This window comes from Stegastes partitus, unplaced genomic scaffold, assembly GCF_000690725.1.
Source record: "Stegastes partitus isolate 25-593 unplaced genomic scaffold, Stegastes_partitus-1.0.2 Scaffold1513, whole genome shotgun sequence".
NCBI classification, from domain to species: domain Eukaryota; kingdom Metazoa; phylum Chordata; class Actinopteri; family Pomacentridae; genus Stegastes; species Stegastes partitus.
This window is the reverse complement of record NW_007579244.1, coordinates 36,845-45,846: the sequence shown is the minus strand read 5'-3', so window position 1 is coordinate 45,846 and position 9,002 is coordinate 36,845. Positions and strand designations below refer to the sequence as shown.

The window sequence follows — 9,002 nt, the reverse complement described above, 5'->3', positions numbered from 1 at the left end:
ATTAGACATTCATATATCATGTTTGTTTTTTTTTAGTATTAATACTTTTAATGTTGGTATTTTATAGCTTCATTATGCTTTTCATGCACCTTCCTCTTATAAAGTCACAGGATGTGTTTTAAATGTAAATCTAAAAGGTCACTTCATGAGATGGAAAGTTTGTGATCCAGACTTGGAACCAGAACCCCCTCCACTCCCTCAGACTGTCCCCCGGGGCGGAGGCTTCCTGTCGGGCTCCTTTAAGCAGAACCCTCCCTTTCCTTTTCCTTCCGGTCCACGTTTTAAGTCCAGGTGTGTTTATTTACCTGACGGCTCGGTTCAGGGCGGGAAGGCTCGCGCGTTCGGCTCCGCTCCACGATCTCAACAAGGCTGGACTGTACCAATGTGAGCCCTGAGGAGGGGTGGCCAGAAGCAGAGGCGCGCTGTTTTCTCCTGATATCACACCAGGATTTAGTCTGATCCCACGTTGTAGCTGCCACGATCCCTCTGAAACACCGCATTTTATGCGTCAGAGTTAAAATAAACCACTTCATCGTACTTACTGTGAGGAGTTAACTTCTCATCACCCCTAAAAACTCCCTGGCTCCATCTTGCCAGTTTGATTGACCGCTACATTTTTTTTTTCTGTGCTGAATTTTCCTCCTGCTGGAGAAAGCAGAAACACACACATACACACACACATAGGACTGGGGGGACACTGAGAGCAAGAAGGAAAATAAAGGAGGTGGAGGAAAAAAGTGAAATAACAGGAGATTAGCGGGAAGATTGGAGCGGCAGGTTGGAGAGAAAGAGCGAGAGGAAGAAAACTGGACACCGAGACTTGCCATTGATTTCTACAAGTCCTTGATTATTTTATTTTTTTTTGCACGAAGATTCTTTTTGTTCCCCATCTGCGGAATTTAAAAAAAAGGTGAGTTTGTTTTTGTTGTTTTTCTCACCTCCCCATACACAAGTGTTTTCTCCTGGAGAAAGTCAGACGGGTGGAGATTTTGTCATTCAACAGTCGTGCAACAAGCCAATAAAAGGTGTTTTTGTAGAAATGCACAAGGATGCAAGGTGGGATTTAACGCTGCACGCCTGGTGGCAAAGATTCTCACATTTCTGGAAGGATTTTCACCTTAAATGTCTCCTCGCATGCACAAAAAAAACAGACATTTGTCGTGCGTAAGAGTGCGCTTGTGGCAGAGAGAGTGCGTGTTATTGACGCGCACATGTGGCATCGCCAGCGGGTCTTTGTTGCTCTCCCCCTCCCCTCATCACCCCTTCCCCCTTTCTCTCTCCATAATAAGCGACCCAAGCATGACAGCTCAATGGCATGGCTTCACATCCACAGCCAACGGAATATAGGCCACTATTGACATTTTTGCACGAATCGCTCCATCCTTTCCTCTTTTGTTCCAACCCCAAAACGCGCATCGGTGCCGTTTCCTTTGTGGTGTTTCAGCAGTTATGCCTACAGCTTCACGGTGAAATACTTTTTTGTTTAAATGTAAGGTTGTGTGTGTTTGTTTTTTCTGTAATATGAGGAAGAGGAGGGTGGTTGGTTGGTGTAGTGGTGGTGGTGGTCGAGGAAGGGGCTCTTTGCGCGCCAGGGGGAATATAATATGTGTCAATGTCAAATGGAGGTGTGTCTCCTTGTGTGTGTGTGTGTGTGTGTGTGTGTGTGTGTGTGTGTGTGTGTGTTCACTGGCCCCTGTGCTGGCTCGCAGAAAAACATCTGAGAGATTAAAAGAAGATGCAGCAGTGGAAAGAAAAAAAAGAAAAGGTGCGTTTCATAAGAGTCTCTCTATGGATCATGTTATAGTCGGAGCCTCGCGCGCAAGAGGAAATATTTTGCTTCAGTGTGTCGTGCCAAACCAAGGACACACACACACACACACACACACACACACACACTTGTCCTCACACAGGTTTTGACTGTGCTGCACTGAGCTGCATGCACGCACGCACGTACCCAAAGCACGCACGCAGCTTCAGTGAGTCATAGCGCATTTGGAGACTCGCGGCCTCGCTGCTCTGTGACTGAAGTGGAGCCCCTGCTGATAACGCGCAGACTGCAGCGTGCACGCGCAGACGGGCTCCTGTGAGAGTAGACATTGTTCCAGAAATTGAGATGTGGAAATGCAGGCGGCCGTGCACGAGCTGTCCCAAATTATAGGAAGCTGCGCGGAGATGAAGAAGCGCACAAACAGGAGTGTGTTGTCTGATGGCTGGAATCAATGGTGGGTGTGGTGTCACCAGCAGCCATGTTTTCATCAAGCTGTTTGGGGCAGCAGCTGATCTCAAATGAAATTATTGTGGCAGAGTTAGTGGAGATAAGATGGAAAACTTGCCTCCTGGAAGACATTGGATCACTGGAAGAACTGGGGGTTAAAGGGTCACAGATCTCAGCTGCGATTTGGAGAAATCTGCCTCTGACATTTGTGCCTGTGCCCCGGTACAATAGAGGTGCATGGCATTTTATTTGAGCTGCACAAAGCTTTGGCATTTCTGTGAGCGAGTAGCCTCTCTCACATTTTTCATGCCACATTAACAATGTCACATTTGGGCGCTCCGAGCAGCACAAACAACAACACTGCGTTCGCCTCTGGGGTGAAGCAGAAATCTCTGATATCATAAAACCTCATTACGAATCTCTGAAGAGCAAGCGTGTTGAGCACAGAGAGAGAGTGTTTTCTACATTTTGTGAGAGTTTTCCATTTGCGCCATTGCATATTGTAGATCCATGTTCATTTTTGCTCTGCTAAATATATCTGGTCGCTGCAGTCATTCCTCACGTTAAGACTTTAAACACAAGCCTCTAGTCTAAACTACCCGGTGATATATGGAGCCGTTTATCTGCTGCAGCTTTAAACCCCCGTGTACATGCTTAAGACATCAATAATTCTCAATGAGCGCTTTGATTTCTGAGCCACACATTCGTCTAGACAGCTTTGATTCTGTAGCTTCAAGTGGACACCAGCTTGATGAGCGTTTCTCTGCATCCCTGTGCTGGACTAAACACAGCGGAGCCACACTGTGTCTCTGCTCTGAGTCAGTGGGAAGACATGCTTATAGACCTCAAAGGATTTCTGGCCCTTTAATCTGTAGCGGCTTCAGCAAATTATAAATCATGGGTTATTTATAGAGGTCACGAGTACAGATTGTTCTGCTGTGCATTTTTAGCATTATTATGATTAGGAACTGTGTCACACTGACATACCAGTGACGCCTCTTCTTTGTATGGATTAGTGATGCCGGCTACGTAAAGAACACACCAGCAATCAATAAAAATCAGATTTTTTCAGCTTCTGTTGTTCTGAAGCTATTTTTCAATTAATATATCAGGAAGCTGATAAAATAAGCTTTAGATCATGAGGAAATCAGTTAAACTAAAATGGTGAAATTGGGCTTTTTCTGGCTTATTTCGTAAGAGGTCGATGGTTTTTTTGCAGACCAGATATTGATTATTAGTAATCAAACAGACTGATAATCAGTACCGTAACTTTCAGACTATTGAGCACCTGAATATAAGCCGCACCCACTAACTTTAAAAGAAAACTAATTTGTACGTATAGAGGCCGTACTTGTCTATAAGCTGCAGGTGTCCACGTTGTAACATGAGATATTTACACAGAAAGACTTTTTTAAACTTTTAATTAAATACGTACCAGTAACATACACAAATACCGTAAATGCTTTTTCCCGAACAGTTCCTGTAACACGGCTGGTTAAGAAAATAAAAAATACAGCCGCCTACCAGGAAAAGTCACTGATCGCTGTCTTCATCTTCCTCCAAAAAACACTAAAGTCGTCTTCTTCAGTGTCAGAGTTGAACAGCCTCAGAATTACTTCGTCACACACTTCCTCAGTCTCTCTTTCGTTGTCGTTCTCAATGTCACTTTGGTCTCGAGGCCACTTCGTTGTTTAAGCTGCAGTGTGCAAAGTGTGTGAAAAAAGTAGCGGCTTATAGTCCAGAATTTACGGTATTTGGAACTGAAAATGAAAATCTTAGTGTTAAAATTTAGAATAGCACAAACTCCATCACCGTATTTAGTTAAAATGTCTTTTGTTTCTTGTGTTTAATCAGGAAGAAATGTCATAATTTGTTCTTTATTCAGTGTTGATGGTTTGTTGCATCAGAGCCTTACTTTACTGGGAATCAGTCGGGGAAAAGGATGAATAATTTATTAATAGTTTTCACTAATTCAATGGATTAAAAATATATCAACCGATAAGGCAGAAGAAGCTGGATGTTGTAGATCAGCTGTAGTGCCTGTTGGTGTTTGTAGCGACCTCAGGAGGTGGTTCTGGGTTGGTGAGCAGAGAGCATTATGGGGGTTCAGCAAGTGAAGGGGCGCCATGATGAAGCCTCCTGTGCTGCTTAATGCCATATTAGAGGGCTGTTAGAGTGATGCTCGATACATGACACAGGTCGAGGTAGCCACGAATGTTTTAAAACAGCGACCTCAGAACACAACGTGACGTCCACTGAGTTTATTTTGCGATATTGATTAATTGAGTCTTGATGGTTCGGCTGCCTCAGTAAGAAAATTGTTTAAAGTTTGCAATAAAAAGCTGAATAATGACTCTGATAATCAGCCAGGTTGATAAACTGTTGATCCCTGCATTTAAGATTGTGGTGCTCCTTATTGAACTCTCGTTAAATCAGAAGTTTAAACACACAAATGTGTCATTCATTGTTGACATACTCTAGATCAGGGATCTCCAACTCCGGTCCTCGTCAGCTACTGTAACGTCTAAAACCTGCAGGACAGTAGCTGACGAGGACCAGAGTTGGAGATCCCTGCTCTAGATTCAGATACAGTATAATCCCAACAAGTTGAGGAAGTTGTACATGATTATGTCGACATACATTTGGATTGAAATTGTACTAAAAAGAGTGAAATGACTTCATCTTATTGCTGCCTTTCTTTCTGAGTACAAGGCAGCAGGTTGTAGCGAGGACGATGTCGCTTTAGGAGACAGCTGATGTGTCACAGCGGAGGTTTGTTAAGTTTTGCATCTGTCAGGGCCGAAAATAAATCTTCAGCTGGAACAGTTGTCCTCTGGTCCGATGCTGCATCGACGAGCGTTTGCGTTTGGGCCAGACTAATAATCCAAGGAGATAAAGTTGTTGACATCATTAAACTGTGGCGGACGGGAACAGTTTCCTCTGAGCTGACACACTCTCGTAAATCCACCCAGAGACTAAATGAAACTATCAGGAAGAGCCGTTCGCTGTGGATTTCGTTTTGCACATTGTGCTTTGGATAAATAGACGACTGTGGATGGTGACCGTGTTTGTTAACCTCAGCAGCCATGTTAAATTCTCTCTGCACCACTGAGCCTGTTGGTGGCTATTGACCATCCTGACCTCATTACAGGCTCGCTGTGCCATCACCGGACTCTGCCAGTGCTCATTTGGATCGTCGGTGACAGTCTGACCTTTTGCACTCCAGACAGGGTCGACTCAAACATCCACAGGGTTCCCAACATGCATCGTGTTGCATAAGGTTTGACTGGTAACATGCTGAGAGTTTAGGAAATACGTTGCCCGCTGAGAAACAAAGAGACAACGGCACCAGCGGATGATTAAAAATAGAAGAAGGGTTGTAATTCTGAACATTAAACACTGCACACTCGCTCCGTTTGCCGAAGCACAAATGCACTTCGCTCTGCGATCGCTGGAAACTTACTCGAGCATATTCACACTGTCACCTTGCCTGTTTACTCTACCAATATTAACATTTACTCCCGCCGTGTTTGCCCATCCATCAGTGTCGACTGCAGGGAACGATGATATGCTTGACCTGCTAGAGCGGTTGCGCTGGAGTGAAGTTCAAACTGCGGCTTATTTCTGACCTTGAATACCTGAGAAAAGTGGAAAATTTAACACGTATCCACCTCTGACACCTCTGAAACCTGTTCCATGATCTATTTCCAAAGGGTTTTGACAATAAAACACTATATTATTTGAAAGTATTAAGTGATGGAGCTAATTTCCTGCCTTAAACTGAGCAGCGACGATAAACTGACCAAATATTCTGCACGTTCAACTTAAATCGCAGTAGCTCCGAGGGCTCCTTCCTGCTCTGAAGTCGCTGATAACGGTGTTGAAAGGTAGATGAATGTGTGGATATGCAGCCAAACTAGGCCAGTAAACAGCTATAATTGGACTCCAAGTATTGCTTCAGAGGTGGATTCAGGTCCCAGAATATCAGGAACGTCGACGCTGTTGTCATCTCGCCTTCTCGGAAACAGTGTTCGTCTCTGTCGAGGTGTCGTCGACACCGAGGCGCTCTCCTGCCAGCCGGTGGGCGCATGAGCCCCCGCCGGGATGCAGCGTGAGCAGCGAGCGGAGCTTTGAGCGGCTGAGTAAATGGGAAGTATTGTTGTAGTAAGTGGACTGTGTTGTTGGTGTTTGATGGCGTTTCAGTGCTGATGCTGCTATGGAGATGATGTTGGTGTCTGTGGGTGTAATTGCCTCTTCTGAGCTTCAGATTTGTTTGAGGCTGAGTGGAAGGACCGCTCTTCATTCACAGCAGAGCCAGTTTTAATCTCTCTGCCACTGGAACAAAGATCATTTTAAAGTAAATGAGAGGGAAGTTATAAAAACTGCACTAACTAATACATGTTTTTAAATAACAATGGGTTAACCCTCTAAACCCCAAAACCTGCTCACACATATGTTGTCTTTACAAAATCATATTTATCGAGCCCAAAATTTATAAAAGCAAAAGGAATCAGCAGATGTTAAACTTTCCAACAGTCTTTGAACTAATCTTGTGTGACGTGCTGTTCAGTCAGAAAATGTGACCAAACCTGACCCTAAAATGGGGACATTTCGTTTAAACCATGTTATTCTACAGATCTCCACAAACTGTTTGCTCTGTCAGATGTTGTAAAAAAAAATAAAAAATTAAACGGTGATGCCTTTACTGACTCAGCAACAGCAACGTAGAGAAAATTACGGGACTTTTCATCTGACATGGGTTAAAACTGCAGCCTGCGTTTTTACAGATTTTGAATGTTACAGTATTTTTTTTTTTTTTTAAATTGTATTTTCATAGATTTTATTTTATTTACAGTGCAGCACATCCTATGGTTCATCCGAGTCCCACCAAAAAGTCCTTGAATTTTTGCCGCATGACTGTTGATTACAACCAAGTCACTGAAGGCGTCGCAGTTGTGTCAGGAAATGAAGAATTTTTCATTTTTTACAGGTTCTGATTAGAGGGAAGGCTCTATTTTTGGTTAAATTTTAAACAAGACATGTAGAAAAAAGGAATTTTGACGAAATAGCACAATTTGAAGCTTTTATTTGGTTACATTTGCTGGTTGGGAACCAAACATCACAGATGAGTAACTGACAGTTGATTCTCTGTTATTGCAGCATCTGGCTCTGATCCATCCTGTGGGTTTTGGAGTTAGTTGTAAATTAAGATGATGCTCTAAATTTCAAATCAATTGTGGTTTGTGATAAAAGATAAAAGCTGAATCTGTCGTCTTGCATTGATGGGTTGTATAAAATGCAACCTCCCTTCTGTCTTTTACTTACACGCTCCAGTTGCGTCCTGTACGCTCCACCTGAGTGCAGCTACTGTAACTAATACTGTCTAGTGTTGTTGCACTTCTGCCCGTTGGCAGCGACTGAAACATTGATTTTTCTCTGTTGACAGCAGATGCAGCTCAGTGTGTTAAATCCCGGCCGGCCTGGCACGAGAGACCGTTAAAAATGTAAAACAAACATTGAAATTTGAGCTCACGGGCTACTAAAAACGAATTGTTTGGACCGCAACCAAAGCTGCTGAACATGCTTTCCCACTCAGACCTGCAGTTTCAACCGTGCAAAGTCATTTCAGTCGGTGTTTCAGCCTTTTCCCAGGACATGCCGGCGCATCTTGGGCAGCGAGTGAAACCACTGAAGGACTTTCAAGACATTCTTGTCAGTGTAACTTCATAAATTAGTTTTTCAAAGCCCCGAAAATAATATTCTTCTGGATTAATTCCTAGACACTGAAATATATTGCCAGTTTAAATATTAAAAACACTTTGGGATATAAAAGCTCTTGTGTTGAAACATTGCCTGTGCAGCTGAAGATAGGCCACTTGCTTTGATATGACTCCTGCCTTCTCTGTTTGGCAGCACTGAGCTCTCATACGGGTTTTTGTAACGCGAGCTCGGTTGTGTTTTTACTGTCTGTACAGTGAAGAAGAGCGCATTAGCTGATGACTGAGACAGCGTGGAACGACGCTCGCTGCGTGGGTGTTTGAAATCAGTCTAGTCGGAATAAATTCTGACCATGTGAGGAACCTTTTTTTTTTTTGCTTGTTTCTCTCAGATTTGGACCACGGTTGTGTCTTGGACATGTTGCTGGGTATACAAATATGGATTTTTATTTTTTATATTCTGCGCGGGCGTTTGTGAGCGTAAGAGTCTCAGCATCTGGGTCAGCCCGTATGGATTTTATACTGTGTAGGTGTTTGAGATTACAGCGGTCTCCATATGTAAGCATCCAGGCCAGTGTGTGTGTGTGTGTGTGTTCGTGGGGGGGAAGCTCAGTCCTTTGCCTGATGGCTAGAGGCCAGATAGAGATAGGCCGGCCAGCACAATGCCCTGTCTGTTCCCACGAGTCCAAACAGGCCTCCACAACACCCTATTTATAGACAAACGCTCTGCCCAAACTCCATTCATATTTCTCAGGTTGGAGTGCATCTTCCTTCTTCTAACTGTGTGGTTGCGGTTTGTGACCTAAATGTGTTTAAATGTGCATCCAGTCTGGTGCCGTCAGAGGTGATGCTTCACAATACGTGTGTGTTACATAACCGGGAGTGTGTGTCAATAGATCCAGGGGCAGAGGAAGAGCTGAGCGGGGCACAAAATGAACAGCACAAACATGTAAGCGGGGATGATTTTGCTCCCTGCCGGCACGTACGCTGTCCATGTGAGGCTACTGGTGTTGAGTGGATTGTCAGAGGTTGTGTCGCAGTTCTCCTAGCAACGGAGGAAGGAGGTGAAG

At 44.0% G+C, this 9,002-nt stretch overlaps 1 protein-coding gene across 2 annotated transcripts in view; it reads left to right on the top strand.

Moving 5' to 3' along the window:
- The first annotated feature begins 684 nt into the window (after positions 1-684).
- The window catches only part of ndrg2 (NDRG family member 2), a 43,700-nt gene continuing 35,382 nt past the window's right edge, over positions 685-9,002 (top strand). Inside the window, exon 1 of one of the 2 annotated variants that reach the window (XM_008300231.1) lies at positions 685-907. The gene's annotated coding sequence lies outside the window, so the exon portion shown is untranslated. Of the gene's footprint in view, positions 911-9,002 lie in introns of both variants that reach the window. The other variant, XM_008300230.1, reaches the window with a different exon arrangement.